This window comes from Sorex araneus, chromosome 3 (genome assembly GCF_027595985.1).
Source record: "Sorex araneus isolate mSorAra2 chromosome 3, mSorAra2.pri, whole genome shotgun sequence".
Classification (NCBI taxonomy): domain Eukaryota; kingdom Metazoa; phylum Chordata; class Mammalia; order Eulipotyphla; family Soricidae; genus Sorex; species Sorex araneus.
Genome location: NC_073304.1, coordinates 155282522 through 155298907, shown reverse-complemented (window position 1 = coordinate 155298907; position 16386 = coordinate 155282522). Strand labels below are relative to the sequence as shown.

General features: G+C 46.3%; 1 protein-coding gene across 1 annotated transcript in view; it reads right to left on the bottom strand.

Annotated features, from left to right (window-relative positions):
- OPCML (opioid binding protein/cell adhesion molecule like) overlaps window positions 1-16386 on the bottom strand; it is a 1158538-nt gene that overhangs the window by 984002 nt on the left and 158150 nt on the right. The window lies entirely within an intron of this gene.

Sequence of the window (16386 nt, the reverse complement as noted above, 5' to 3'; positions counted from 1 at the left end):
AGGCCTCAGTGCTCCCACAGTCACCAATATGCTCTGGACACACCGTGTCCATTCAACATGTTCTTTGAGATGGAAAGACTGGTGCTCCATGTGCTTCATTCCCAGACTCCTCAGGGCTTGGGAAGATCGTATTTCATTTCCAGGAGTGGAATGGGGGAAACATAGAGTCGGGCATTGCCACTGAAATTCTGCCAGGAACAGAGAGCTCTTGAAGTACAAGAGAAGAAAAAGAAGCCACTGAATTCCCTTTGTCTCACACTGTGTGGCCAGGGAATGCTGTTGTTGGGAAGGGTGCAGTGAAGGGTCTGGTACAATAACAGACCCAGGTGTGGATAGGAGTTTGAAATTGTGAGAGTTGGGGACCTGGAGGTACACTCAATGGTAGAGCATTTCTCTCACATGCACGAGGCTGTGTGGTCAATCTGGGGCATCACCCCAAATCATCAAGAGTGATCCCATTGGCACTACCCTTGTGATCCCCAGAACCATCATCAGGGCACAGTCTCAGGTGCACTGCAGCCAAATCTATGTGAGTACCACCAACAAGTGCACATGTGACCCACACACATCACCATGACAACAAAAATAAATGGGGATGTGCGTGAAAGCATTTTTAGATGTGTGTTGTAATAAAAATATAAGTAAATCTCTTGGCAATTAAAAAATTATAAATGCATTAACTAGAATGAAAGAAATAAAGAATTTGTTCTCTGATGATAATTGAGAACATGTGCAAATATTTATTATGCAACAAATTGCAAGTAAGCAAATGTCCACAGATAGAAGACTTGTTACATATTCAAATTATGATTGAGCCATATGCTGCTGTACTGCACAGGCATTTCAAATGGTGCACGGATGATTTGTAGAAGCAAAGATGATACTACATATAAAAATGCTATCCCAAAGTTTATGAAAGCACTTATGGGAAAGGAAGCAAAACCCTCTATGTATGGATCTACCTGTCTCCCTCCTTATCAATCGCCATATAACTTATGAATATGGAATAATGATTACAAGGGTTTTTTTCTCCTAACTTTTGATTGGTGATAATTTCTCGGAGAAGAGATTATATTATGAACCATGTTTAGACTTTCTTATCTGTGCTCTTCTAAGCTTTCTTCACTAAATATGAATGGTTTGATAAAGAGTAATTGAGAATAGATATGCATATAAATCATCAAGTCAGAGAGAAGGCATAGTTGCATAAGGAAATTAAGGCAATAAAATAAGCTGATTAAAAAAAACCCACAATTCAATAATAACAATGGGCATATCCTTCTAATGGTTTGATCCCTGACACCACACATGGTTCCTCCAAACACTGTCATGAGTCACTTCTGAGCACAGGGGCAGGAATTCCTCTGAATACCAGCTGGGGCTCACAGCAAAAACAAACAAGACCCTTCAAAACCAATCAACCAACCAATGGGCTAGCAGTATGTAAGACCTTGGACATTTTTTCATTGAAATCCCTGAGAACTATTTCAGTATGAAATCTCAGTCACTGCAGGAATCTCGTCCACAACAACCCTTGAGGTGTTTTGTAGAGAATCAGAAAAGGAGGGGGCCAGATTGATATACAGCAGGGAGAGAGCTTGCCTTGCACTTGGCCGACCAGGTTTCGATCCTCGGCATCCCATAGGTACCCCAAGCCCTTCCAGGAAAAATCCCTGAGCCATGAGTCAGCCCTAAACACAGCTGAATGCAGCCTTACCAAAAAAAAATTTTTTTAAAAGAAGGAAGAAAGAAGAGAGTAAAAGGAAGAAAAGAGAAGTGTAGAGAATAGCAGCTTTGCATATCCATGTCCAAGAGTGAGTGTTGGTGGAATGAAAACAAATGTTCAGTGAGAACAATACACACTGTCAGGAAGGACGCTCTCTGTCATCACTCCTTGTACAATCTTTCTAGGTCAAGGTGCTGCCTGAAGACAAGGACCCCAGGACAGTGGCTCTGGGTGAGAGAGTAAAGGCTTGGTTGGAGTTCTTGTTGCCTGACTTGCATGTACATCTGCAGGGAAGCATGGGTGGGTGGTGGGTGAGATTCCAGGTAACAGAAGGGCCCATCAGGACTGGGTGTTGTCCCTCAGCCCCATATTCATCTTTCCATGCCTCAGAGTTCTGAGCCTGAGCAGCTGAGGAATTCATTTTCCAGAAGTTTTGTCAGCCAGCTATTTCTTAAGTTCCTCAATTGGATATAGCAGAACAAACCTGAAATGGGGCAGAGGGTGGGGAGGGTTGAGGTGGGCAGAAAGACGTTCCCTTCTTTTGACATGTCCCTATCTGGGAGCAACACAGGGCCAGGAGGACCCTCACCTACAGCTGACTCATCTCCAGCCTCTTTGGAAATCACAGAACGACCCTTCTCGTGTTCTCTCAGAGGTGTCCTGTTTTCAGGAATCCAAGCAGTAACTCCTCTGAGCTGGTCCTGAAACCCCCTCTCTGCCCTCCTGTCTTTCTCACTACCACAGTAATTCCTGGGGAATCATGGAGAGCCCCACTTTACTTCTCCCACTTCTTAGTGACTTGTTCCCTTCACTGGGTATTCTTTGTAAAAAACATTTGGCATTTCTTTGCTGACTGGATCCAGACACACTAGGAGGGAGAGAGGGGAACATGGCATGGACATCACTTCCTGTGAGTACATCAATTCATTTCAGTGACAGGCAGCTGATCAGAGACCTTCAGGGTGAATCTGTTCTTTGCTGAGTTGTACCCGTTGTGAAGAAGTTTAATCTACCACACTCAGCTGAAATCTCTCTCCCTACAGTCCTGGGCATTACTCTCTATTCTGATGCAGGAAGCCATCCCGTTTGTCCAATTTTTCTTCTTCTATTTCAGATGTTGGGAAGAAGCTATGTCTCCCTAAAGTCTTTTCTTTTCCAAATTAAATATTTTCCATCCTTCCAACCATTTTTCTTCTGGTATGATTTTTATCTTTTCCTTCTCCTTCCTAGACCATTTCCACTGAATCAAATTTTTATGTGAACAGGACTCTCAAACCATATCCCAAAATACTACTCATTTCTGCATGACTTCTAAGGAGAACAATGAAACTGTCACTTCCTTTACCATTCCTTGTATTTACATAAATGTAATATTTTGCAGCATATTGGTGGTAAACAAGACACATTCTAATTTTATCTCACAGTGTGCTGCTAATATTCTTAAAATATTCTCTTCTCCATATGTAAAAATATGCCCCCATAAGCCCTCATAAACCATTACTGTTGTCCCGTTGTTCATTGATTTGCTTGAGCGGGCACTAGTAACGTCTCCATTGTGAGACTTGTTACTGTTTTTGGCATATCAAATACACCACGGGTAGCTTGCCAGGTTCTGCCGTGCAGGCAGAATACTCTTGGTAGCTTGCGGGCTCTCCGAGAGGGACGGAGGATCTTTCAAAATCTGTTTACCTGAATATTTATTTTGATTGAAATATTTGAAAATACTATATTGATCCAGAGGGCCTTACATTTCATCAATATAAGAATTTTGCTGATTAACAAATGTTTAGTCATAATTTTTGCCTTCTTCATAAGTGTAAAATTGTTACTTATTTTAGCCAATTCATTGGTCATCCTAAGTTCTTCATAATTGTGACTTCCTATAAGCAATGACCTCAATTTCTCGATTGTGTTTTTAAAATGCATTCTAAGGGGCTGGGGAGATAGTATAGTAAATAGAGCACTTGCTTTTCATGCAGCCAACCTGCGTTGGATTCCTCCCACCCCATATAGTGCCCCATGCACCATCAGCAGTAATTCCTGAGCTTGGAGCCAGGAACAACCCCTAAGCATTGTCTAGTGTGGCCAAAAGACAAAACAAGAAACAAATAAATGTTTTCTAAGCACACATGAACTATACAAGGAATAAAATGGATAAGGTGCTTGTTTTGCATCCTGCATGTGATGATAAACCATCACTTGCAATATTTTTGAGTTATTTAAAATATTCATCTTTATAGGGCCAGGGACATAATACAGCAATATCCCAGGTAAGACACTTGCCTAGTATGCAGCCAAACTGCATCAAAAACCCCAGAAGATCTTCCTGAGGACAGAGCCAGGAGAAACCGCTGAGCACTGCTGGGTATAGCCCCAAACTAACAAACTTTACCTAGTTTCATTTTGTAATATCTTTTTCAGTTTGTTGATTTGGTTTGGTTTGGGGTCATACCCAGTGAAACTCAGGGATCACTCTTGATCCTGGGAAAATTCCTGGAGTACCATGTGGTGCCCTGTGACAGATCCCAGATCTCTCATCAAGTTTCACTCTCACCCCACGCCTTTGAATCTTCTCCTTGTCTTTCATTTTGCCACTGTTTTTATCAATTATTTTTATCCACTGAAATATTATTCTTTTTTGTTTTGTTTAGGGGCCACACCTGGTGGTGCTCTGGGCTTCTGTGCTCAGAGATTACTCCTGGTTAGGGCTCAGAGGACCATATGGCACGTGGAGTGCCAGGGATTGAACTTGGGTCAGACACATGAAAGGCAAGTGACTTACCTTACTATCTCTCCAGTCCTCAAATCTTTTTCATTCTGATTTCCTTTCTTAATAGGCTATTCTGATGTCCTTTCTTAATAGACTGATTTCAGATTTTTGTTGTATGCAGATTTGACCATCATTCTTTTTTTTGAAACAGGCACCTCTTTGAATATAGCAGGACCCAAACCAGAGAGCCACCTCAAAACCTACAGATAATGAATGGTATTCCAAACCAGTCGCCCATGAGTCATCTAATTAGTTCACACACTGAGTTCTCAGAAATGCCTCTGGGTCCCAATTTGTGCTGTCTCCATGAACTGAGGTGACTAAAGCAAACCTCTCATAATACATTTCCTTTTGTGGGGGAAATCAAAGGGGGAAAGGTAGCTTGGCTTACATCTGCAAGGGATCCCATGGTTCTAGAAATCAAACTGGGGTTGGTCACATGCAAGACAAGTGCCTTAACCTTCGTACTGTCTCTCCACCCCATCATGGTGCGTTTCTCTCAATTGCCCCCCTCTTTCTCCTTCCCCCCAATCCCCTACCCTGAGCTCTCTATGCAACCACACCATTCCTTTAGGAGTTTCACTGGTTTTTCTTCATCAGGAAATTGTGTGTGCCCGGTATCAGAGGGTCTGATTGTTCTCTTTCCTATTATTATGTGCTAACCTTTCTCACAACTTTCGAATCAATATTTTCCTAAAGCTCAAGAATGTCTTTATCTGATCTCCCCCTCCTGTATTGGATACACCATGTCTCCATGATCTGAGTCTTTCTGTGCTTTGCTTCTCAGACTGTGTTCCAGAAAATGTCAAACACTGATGCATGGAATCTGGGTGCTGTGGTTGAACAGTTCGGGAAGATTCTGCATGACTCTGCATTTCCTTGTGAGTTTTGGCCTTCATGACCATAGCAAAGACTAAAATTTATAGTAATAAAGAAAGGAGTATCACTCTAATTACCCCAATACCTCCCCAACTTCATAGATCATAGAACTCTTCCTGGAATGGGTGAGACAAGACCTCTTACAACTTTCAGAACAGTGCTAATGTATGATTTGGGGTGAGATTGGTCTATAGCAGCATTTTTCAAGCAGGGGTCATGAGGTTCCCTTGTGGCCACCCAGGATATACTGTCTGAAGGGAAGGGTTTTAGGCAAAACTTTCATAATATGGGGCCAATGTATAAGTCTAGGTGGCCAACCTGAAGGACTGGGAGTGTCACAGGAAAGAAATAAAGTCAGAAGGGGTCCCCAGTGGGAAACAGGTTGAGAAACACCGCACTCAAAAACAATTTTCTCTCTGCATTTGAACTTGTGGAACACTGATTAGTTAGGTGCTTGCTTCTGAAATATAGGAAGGAGGATCACATGGTCCTTGGCCTTTGTTGCTTAAAACGTGATGGCTGTGGACAGAAATAGAACTGTAGCCAGAATCAAGTAGAAGATCAGGCAAAAATGCAGCACACATATCAAAGAGAATACAGTGGTTCCATGAGGTATAGTGGAGAGATTTTAAAAGTTAACATTTTATTGGGAGTAAAAAAATTAGGAAAAACTTCAAAGGTCCTGGGGTCCAGTGTGTGTGTGTGTGGGGGGGGTGTTATATATATTTCAATTTTGGAAGGTCTATTGAAGCCAATAATTTATTCACTAGTCTATAGAAATCATGCTTGAATTGTTTCCTGATTCCTGTTCATTCAATGGTTGCCTTACATTGGACTAAGTGTGCAGACTCTTGTCATCTTTGGGGTAGATCATCTCTATGTTGTTAGAATACTCTGTTGTCTTTTTTCATAACTGTATCCTGGACTATCTTGAGCTACAGCCACTTTCTACAGTTGAAATGTTTTCATGGACACCTGAACCACCCCAGACTTGTCCCACACCATGTCTCTTTAAATATTGCCTTCAAAACTGCCCCATGACTCCCGAGATCCTGCTGCCTTCAGTTTTGTTACAATCACTTTCTAGGCTGTCACTCTGGTGTGTGATTCCGACTCTGTCATCCAACATATTTATATGTCTCTGCCAGCTCTTGTCACTGCTGGTCTCCTGGGTAAGCTTCTCTCATACTATAGACACCCTCATTTGAATTGTCTATGAAATCAGGCACTACATCAGGGTGAGGACAGAAGTGGGATGGAGGTCTGGCAAACACACCTCAGACAAGCCAGGAACACAGATATCAATGTGCAGTTTAGAGGGGAGGGATGGATGGGGTTCACAGAGGCAGCCAGGCCAGCATGAGGGGATGGGGTGGGAAAGGAACACTGCAGAAGAGAAGGACAGTGGGCCTGGATCTGAGCTCCCCAAAATCAGCCCTGCACTGCCTGAGGCTGGAGGAAAGTAGGGGTAGAGAGCGGGTAAGAGCTGGAGGATGGGGGAATCCACCCTGGGAGCATAGACACAGGAATGGTCTGAGGAGGTGGGAGCTGGAAGACTCGGCCACCGTGAAGCAGGAAGGTAGACCCTAACCAGGCAGTGCTGCAAGCTCACCGGAGAGAGCAGTGCCAGTGAGAGCAGCAATTGCATTCTGGCAGTTGGGCTCCAGATCAGAGAAGCAAGCACTGGCCCTGTGGGAAGGGGAGTGGAAAGTGCAGGCATCAAGTCAGAGGGTGGAGAAGTCAGGGCTGTGCTGGGTGGGGCTGGGCAGCCTCCGGGAGGGTGTGAGAAAGACTCTGCCCCCACACAGCTCCTGGGGGAGCTCCAGACCAGCAGAGACAAGGGGAGCATGGGAAAGCTTCAGGGGAGAAGCCCGGGGAGCCAGGAGAAAAGAAGCTCTAAAAAGCTCAGGCCAGTCAAGGGGGTGCTCCAGCTGTAAAGTGTGGAATGACGCTCTACCCTCCTGTCTCACACTTTTGAATCTGCAAGACATCTCCTGGTGATTTTTGGTTTACATCAACGTAGCAAATACTCTAAAATTCCTAGTGATAAAGAAATCAGTATCACTTTAATTAACCCAATATCTCCCCAACTTCATAGATCATAGAACTCTTTCTGGAATGGGTGGGACAAGACCTCTTACAACTTTCAGAACAGTGCTAATGCATGATTTGGGGTGAGACTAGTCTATAGCAGCATTTCTCAAACAGGGCTCATGAGGTTCCCTATGCCCACCCAGGATACATGGAGGGGAAGGATTTTAGGCAAAACTTGCATAATATGGAGCCAGAGTACAAGTCTAGGTGGCTGACCTGAAAGACCAGGATTGTCACAGGAAAGAAATAAAGTCAGAAGAGGTTCATGGTGGGAAAACACACACACTCACACACACACACACACACACACACACACACACACACACACACACACACACCGTGATCGTTTCCAAGTTCAGGATTTGGGGCATGGACACATGGGGAAGGAGCTTCAGCTGGGTTGGAGAGCTCTCAAAAAGAACTTGGACTGGGAAGGGTCATGCCCCCAGGCTGCTACACCCCACCCTTTCAGCAGATTTGGGCTCCTCCTTATGGGAGCAGAGTTCTGGCCAGTTCCGTTTCCTGTGGACTACCCGAGCCAGCGCAAACTGGGTTCACAATGGGCCTCTGCCCATCCCGGCCCAGACACTTCTGCACTCACATCCCCTCCAGCTGCCAAAGTTTTGGTGGGGGGACGATGGCAGGTGTGATAGTGCTTCTGATGTGGCTCACTGTTGGCGCCCCTCCACACACCATCTGCCCCCCCACCCCAACCCCGACCCCACATTAGCACCATGCTCATTCGTCAAGCCGTCAAGCGCTGGCCTCCAATTACTGGCCAGCTGTGTGGATGCTGTAGCGTAAATCGCTTCTGAATCACACAGGCAAAGAGTTAGGCAAATGAATGCAGCAGGAGGGAGGGGGCCTGGGATGATGCTCCTTCTGAGCCAGCCTGGAGGTGTCAGGCAGCAAACATGCTCTTAGGGGTGAGTGATGGGGAGGAGGAGCCTCCTTTCAGCCCTGTCCCTGGCCCCCGCCCCGCCCATCCCCACTGTAGATGACCTGGGGACCACCCCTCTCTTCCCTCTTTCTGGCCTGGGCTTCCACTCGCTACAAGGCTGCCCAGGCGGCCAGCCAAGCCGCGACGCCCTGATTGATTGCTCTTGGCAGTGTCTCGGCTGGGCATTTCTATAAACCCTGGACCATGGCTGACTAATAAAACATACACTCCGATTCGCCCCTCAATAAATGTCTTTCAACCTTTAATCCTGTTTGTTGCAGTCTTTAAGAGAGCACTGAGTCCGCGGGCGGCGGCGGCTTTTCCTGCCATCTATCTGGGAACGATCAATGTCCCGTCACCCCGCTTCCATCCAGCCCGACAGAGGAGAGGCCTCGAGGGGAGAGGAGGGCATCTTCCGGATTTGTTTTGTGGCTCACGAAAGGAGTGTTTGAACCTGTCACTGCTACCCAACTCCGAGGGAGATTTGGGGGATTCTTTAGAATTTTAGGGGCATGGCTGCACTGAATTTGGAGCCTGAGCCCAAATCCTAGGCCACTACCACAGACACTACAGGGTACTGAGGTTCACTGGTCTTCCTGTGGACACCTACCTTCTGTCCTCATACTTCCCTCTGAGTGAAAGCACCCACAGCCCCAGGATACCCAAGACTCACCTGATCGGTGCCTCCCCTCCTTTCCAGCCCATGGAGTCCACACAGCTGACACAGCTGCTTGGGGTTGCTGCTCCAGGTCCCATGGACCCTCATTTAAGACCTCAGAACACCTTCCTCCAGGTCCCAGGACTCCTCCCCCCAGACTCTAGGGACTCCTCCATCCAGACCCCAAGACTCCTCCCTGTAGTCACCTCTATTATCCCCTGAGTCTTGCTAAGTGGGTAGAGGAAGAACATTTCTCTAGGGCCCCACCTTCTCTTCCCCACTTGACCTAAGTCACGACCCTTTCACACATGCAGTAAGCTTCGTCCTCCAGATAAGCTCTGTCTGGCCCACAGGGAAGCTGAAGTCTGGCAAAAGGGATCTGATTTAGCCCCTGTCAAGGTCATTCCCCAGAGTCCCTTGCCTGAGCTCAGACATGAGACAGATCTGAGACAGATCTTGGTCAAAAGGAGTCCTTCAGTTTCTCATCTAAGAGCATCGTTTCGGTCGTCTGCAAACCACCCAGGCTACCAGAGGGGATGGAGAGACACTGGAGAAGCAACACTTGGCTTCTGAAATTGGTTACAAAGCAGAAATCCAGCTGTTTTCCCTTTTCTCTCTGGAAACACCCAATCAGGAAGCAGCAGCCAGCACCTCTCTGGCAACCCAGTTGAAGAAATGCTAAACATTGCTTCTAGGTTCTAACTCACAACTCATCTTAAACCATCACAAGAAAACTCCCATTAGAGGGGAGAGGGGAAGTGTGTGTTAATGAGCTGAAGTGTGAAGATGGCTCCGAATAGCAGAGGCAAGCATTCAGCACTGAGGCGAAGGAAATAATTACCCACTCACCATTGTTCCAGAGCAATAAATCGAATGTAATTCCTAAAGGCCAACAGGAGCTTTTTTTCTTTCGTTCTTTCTTTTTTATAACTTCTTTTTACATTTTTGGAATTATACTTTAATTAGCATAACATTTAAATTAGCAAATGGAATCTTAATTAGCGGAAGAAATAGACTTTTGTTGGAGTGGTAACTAAAACAAATAAATCCACTTCCTCTTTTGAGAGCCTTTTGCTTATGGCGCATTTAATAGCCTAGTGTACCATAAACAATCGGAGGAAAAGATAAGTAATTAAATTAGAAGACATACTGGCCAGCTCCCAAAGCCAAGGAAGAGGTTTTTTTAATTTCTCTTTCTCTCCCTAAAGAGCTGCCTCCCCTATTCCTTCACCTCAGGGCCAATCCAGGGACCCCTCTCAACTTCCTTAGGTTTTCCCAGAATTATAATTTCTTACAATTAGCAGGATTATAAATATTGAAGCAAGTCAAATACAGCTTGAAATGGTTGCTTCCAAATTTTGCTCATTTTTTCCCTCTGAAATGTCCTTCTGTTGATGACTGCACAAAGGTCAAAGCCAAGTGTGACCCATGATGAGCAGGAAGTCCCTTGGTCTTGGGGAAATGGTGACCACACCATGCAGAGTCTCATGCAGACATGAGAGCTGAAGATTGCACTTGAGTGTTCCTTGTGGCAGGGCTCTGAGGAAACAGAGATGCACAAAGACAAAGGGACTGTCTCAGGCAACCAGCCAGATGGCATTCCCTGAGCCACAGATCTGCCCTCCTAGTTGGTCTCCTTGCAGTTGTTTTCCAAACAAAGGGTTTTCCAATGACTCATAGCTGGGTTTCTGACATGGCTCCCAAGAAGGGCTTTATCGCAGCTTACTTTGGAGGTTCAGCATATTGGGGGTAACTCACCTCATCATTGAGTACTGAAGGGATAGTAAATGCTAGGACAGAGTCTGACAGGGTAAGCAGTAAAATCCAAGCACTGAGCAGTGGGGAGACCCACTTTTCTCCACAGAGGGACGCAGGGGAAAGTGAGGAAGCAGTTACAGGCTGTGCACCTGGATCTGACTGCTTTCTTCTGGAAACTTGGGTTGTCTCTCTTCTCTCTTACAAGATCTGAGACCTTTTCCTTTAATGACCCAAAGGCCTCCCATGATGAGACATCTGCTCTAGTCTCCAGGTGCATTCATTCAAGAAGCTTATCAAACCATGGAAGCCATCGGCTCAGGTCATTCGTGCCTCTGTCCATGGTGGCGATTGATTCCAGAAACAGACATTCAGTGCCTGGTCTCTCTTCCAACCATCTCCAGGCAGAAACACAGAGCAATCAAGATGCACAGAGTCTCTGATGCACCGGCTACTATTTTAATGAAGAAAGCAGATGGGATGCCATAAAGCCCTCAGGAGGCTCAGTATCATGACTGATACTGAGTGAAGCTAAAGATGTCAGATGGGGCTTGATCCATGAAGTCTCCTAGACACCTGCCTCAGGAGGTAACTTAGCCTGTCCCAAATCTTACAAGGTGGCAGATATTTTATGAGGATAAGGAACCTTCTTCAGGAAGATGGACCCCAAGGAAAGGACCCTGAAGCAGGAAGGAGCTGTGGTGTTGGAGGAGAGCAAGAAGGGGTGTGGGGGATCAGCACAGTGAGTGATGCTGGGGACTCAGGAGAGACTGTTTGGCTTGATATTACTGAATATATAATCCTGTACACTATTTCTGCCAGATAAGGTCTGACATAAACCAAAGTATTAAAGCACACAGTCTATGTTATGTCCACGGCTATTTGCTCTGTGTAATGGGGTGGCTGTAAAGAGTTTGTTTAGCACAGGGACACACACAGTTTCATTGGTGTGTATTTTCAACTTTCTTCCTTGTTTTCTTCTAACAGCATAGCCCTCACCAATAGACCTGGAGATTATAAGAACACGAGTCTTTTGGAGCTAGTAACTCCTTCACTCTTGCTCTTAACCTCTAAGCTGTGTTGAAGGAGAGAAGTTTCTAGTTGTTTAAGTTAGAGTCCCCTCCATATTAGAGGAACAGGTCAACCAGGAAAACAAATATCTGTAGTGATGGAGAGGGAGAGAGTGTGTAGAGAGAGGGAGAGTGATTGAGAGAGAGAAAGAGAGTGAGAAAAAGTTCTACAAAATTTGAAATTCTCTATTCAACTCTGAGTTCATTTTTATGAATTCTGGGGCTTCGGACATGTGTATATTTTACTCCAAATGTCCCCTAATGAGATGCTTGTACAATGAGAGTGCTGAACCCAGGTTACAAGGCTAAAGGTGAACCTGAATGTGATGACATCCAGACCTGGAAAGAGGGATGTCAACAAAGCATTTCACTGAGTCCTCGGCGGGTCTGAGAACAGCAGCAGAAAGCAAACCCTCTACTCTGCCTCAGCACTGGCTCTCGGTTATTTCTGGACGCTGCTCCCCAGGAATGTGGGGGACCCTTACTGCCAGCATAGGCGGCCATAGCTGAGGGTTGCAACCTCTCAGAGAATGAGCCTGTTGAAAAGGCTCATGTCAGGACCCTCACCCCCAGGATGAAACCCTGCTTCTAGAGAAGTTCCTCTTAAAATGCAAATGCTTGAAGTATAGGGCAAAAGGGGTCAAGGGAGACACTGGGATGATGTAGAGGGAGGGTGTTGGAACAATTTATACATTAAACGCTACCCTTAGCAGGATTGGCAACCATGGTGCCTAAAACAAGATAATTTAAAAAGTACACATACCTGGGGGTGGGAAAATAGGACAGGGATCAAAGCATATGGCAAACTTCAGTTTGATCCGCAGCATCACATATGGTCTCTGAGAAGTGATCCCTGAGCACAGAGGTAGGAGTAAGTACTGAGCGCCACCTGGTAAGGCCAACTCTTCCTGCAAAACAGCAAATACCTAAGGAGACCGGACTGAGGTTGTGTCCCACCAAGTTGGTGGGTGGGTGACAGGAGCCCCTCATTGGAAGTAGGAGGACAGAATGTCAGGAGGCAGCTTCCCCTCAGCCCGGGTCCCCTCTACCTTTCAGCTTCCCTTTCCTTCTAGAATGCAGCCACTCTAAGACTTTTTCTCAGCAATGCCACGAAGGGATTTTCATGCCCAGAGAAGTCCCTGAACAGAGGAGATGCTTGAAGGTTTCTGCGGGTCCCTTTCCCAGTGGTTCTCACCACTGTATATAGGTTTGCTTGGGGATGGCCCCTGTGGCTCTGAGGGCCAGCCAGGAGGTTCTTGTCCTCTGGGAATGCTTCTGGAACATTACTTCAGCCTCCCCCTTCCCTCCACCAGATTGTCACACCCCAGATGCACACACAGCATTGAGGACCCAGAGTTCAGGCATGCTCCTGGCATGGGGCACAGACATCCACTGGGGGCCTGGTGTGGGCTGGCACAGTCAGTTGGGGAAGGGGCTGGCTGGACCCTGGGCATCTAGCAGGTGACATGTTGAGCATTGAGGTGGTGCCACAGATATCACGCCATGCCTAGCCACACTCTGGGAACTGGATCTGACCTCCCCAGGCAGCCCTGGCTCAAAGCCAATCTCCCCACAGGTGACCCTGGGGTCAAACTCCATCAATAAAGACCACTGTTGGGGGTCAGGGAAAGCACCAGGAGACTGGGTCCAGGTTGGATTATTCCAGAGCTGGGACTTCAGATATATTTTGTTTCAGCCATTAAATGTATGACAAAAGGGTAAAGAGATAGTACAGAGGTTAGGGTGTGTGCCTTCATGCAACAGAGCCTACTTCTATTCCTGGTACCACATGGTCTCCTGAGCATGGCTAGGGGTGGCCCAGGTGACTCCTGGTACCATCAGTGTGAGCAATATCAAACCCTCTGCTCCTCGTAGTGAACTCAGCTGACCAAGAATTACCAGAAGGGTTCTCAGAGTTCTTTGAGCATTTCTTGAAAGGCCCCCTGAAAAGGCATCAATGGAAAAATCCCTGTGTGTGTTAAACTGAAAAGGAAGAGGCACTGAGTTGTTAAACTGAGCAGTGGATGAGGGACTGTGGGAAAGAAAACCAAAGTTGAGTGTGTATGCATGCATATACACACACGCATACAAAAACATAACATAAGTGCACAGAGACACAAATATACAATAGATACACAAACACAGATTTACACCCATACACAAGTCACGTGGATACACATATACCCAGATCTCACACACACACACACACACACATATAAACATATTCACATATAGTCACATACACAGACACACACACAACCACACAAGTGTCTCCCACATGTAGCTCTGTATTATCAGATTGACTGTGTGGGATGAGGCCTTGCAGCCATGAAGATCAGCCAGGCCAGGGAGACTCAGTGAGAGGCATGTGGGAGAGAGGGAGAGTCCACACTTCTCTTCCTGTGTGCTGGCCGCAGGACCAAGCCTATTCCTAGGAGCAGAGGAAATTCAGTCACCAAATGACTTTGAGCACATGAGCCCTGGCTTCAGTGGAATGAAAGATTGGGCATTTCTTCTTCAGATGTAAGACTCTAAAACTTCCAGATTTGGAGAAGAACTACGGAGAGGTGGCCCCTCTGAGGAGCAGAGTGGCTATAATTCAGCCCTGGACTGGAAGGGAGCAAGGTCATCCAACAGTGGTCAGAAGAGGACCCAAATCATGGCCTCACCCCAGCCACCCAGGAAATCTACCTAGAAGAAGTGGGGATCCGGGACTAGACAGAGCGCACCTGCTGTGTGAAGCATCCCAGTTTCCATGTGATTTGGAACGAAGCTGGGTCCCAGTGAGGAGATGGAACTAAACAAAAAAAGCACCTTATATCCTATCTTCTCTGTGTCTGAGCCAAAGAAAGAAAAAGCGTTTCCAGCTGTAGGCCCCTCAATTCCACTCTGGCCAGGCAACTGCAGAGAGCAATAAAACTTTAATGGCTCCCAGTGGGTCGATTCGGCAAGAAGGAAAGTGCTATAAATCTCACCCGATGCTTATGTGCAGCTTAAAAACAAACGGCTCCAATCACACTTAGCAGAGCTAGCCAATTTCCCCAGCATGGGGATGGAGCAAGGCAAGATTTACCCATTGACAAGACCAGAGGGAGGAGAAGTTTGGGGCCAAGAACAGGGGGCGAAGGTTCATGGCAGAAGGAATGTGAAGGATCTTTCAAGGGATGGTGGAATGCCTGCATTGTCCTATACAGAAATGCATGTAGGGAAGCACACTTCTGGCACTTTTGACTGCAGTGACCTACTGACCCTCTGCTATGCCTTTGAGGTCCACAATGCCTTTGAGGTCCGGCACCTTATGGTTTAGAAGGTGAAGTGTAGGTTGATGTGGAAACACAGTTTCCTGTCAGCCATCACCTCCTCCATCCCTTTCCCTGCAGAACCTTTGCTTGTGCATCAACACTGCTCCTCCCCCATACCAGCTGCCCCTCCTCCCCTGCTGCTTTCCCTGCAGAGCCCCAGTCCCAGAAACCTAGAGCTCACTGCATGAGCACCCAGCAATTGCCCATGAAAAGCCACATGTGTCCTGGGATGCACTTGGTTGGAAGAAAACATGTTAATGAAGGTGAAAAATCAGCCTGGAATGTACTCCATTGCACACAGAAACGAAGTTAGTCTACAACTCTGGAGACTATGAATCATTACAACAAACAGCAAGAATTTATTGAAGTTAACCATATGTCAGCCCTAGTGGAAATTCCTCCTAAACACATTCTATGGTTTCATATTCCAGACAAGCTAGAGGCTCACTCTTCATCCACCTCTAACAGATTAGGAAGCTGAGATGCAAAGAGGTTCAGTCATTTCCTCAGTTATCCACCAAGAGGAGAAGAAGATTGGAGAACAATGATTGTATGACTTGTCATTACCTCCTTTCACAGAGAGGAGACCAAAGATTGAAGAGAAGAAGGCATCTCTGTTAGATTGCCTGATGAACTAGAGGTTAGAGCAAAGAGTGGACATATATTTCTCTCTGATCGTAGAAAATTCAACTTCATTCATCATAAGCTATAATGTACCCCAAATTCCCAAGAATTACATGCTAATTTTTAGCATTATAACAATTATAATAGTGCTGACATTTTAGCATTATAATAATTTCAATAACTTTCACAGTTGTCAGATCGAAAAGAGAAATTAGGAAAGGTATAGAAAGGTCCGGAACCCAGGACCAGGAGATATTACAGGGGGTAGGGCCTACATCACCACCCAGCCCAGGTTCACTCCCTGGCACCATGAGACCTGCCAAGCATTGCCATGTATGGCCCTGTTGGTCTTTGGCACACATTGGCCTGAGCCACACAAGCCGTTGGTCCACTTGGCTCAGTATCGCTGGGAGTGGCCCCCAGCTCCCATCAGATAGGGAGTCTCCTCCTACATGAACCCAGAATTGATCAGAGGAGAAATGGACGCAGCAGGCACAGCCCGTCCTTTCCATGTGGGGCCACAGGACGTTGCGTCCTCACCCCATAGCCTTTGTCAGGGCTTCAAATT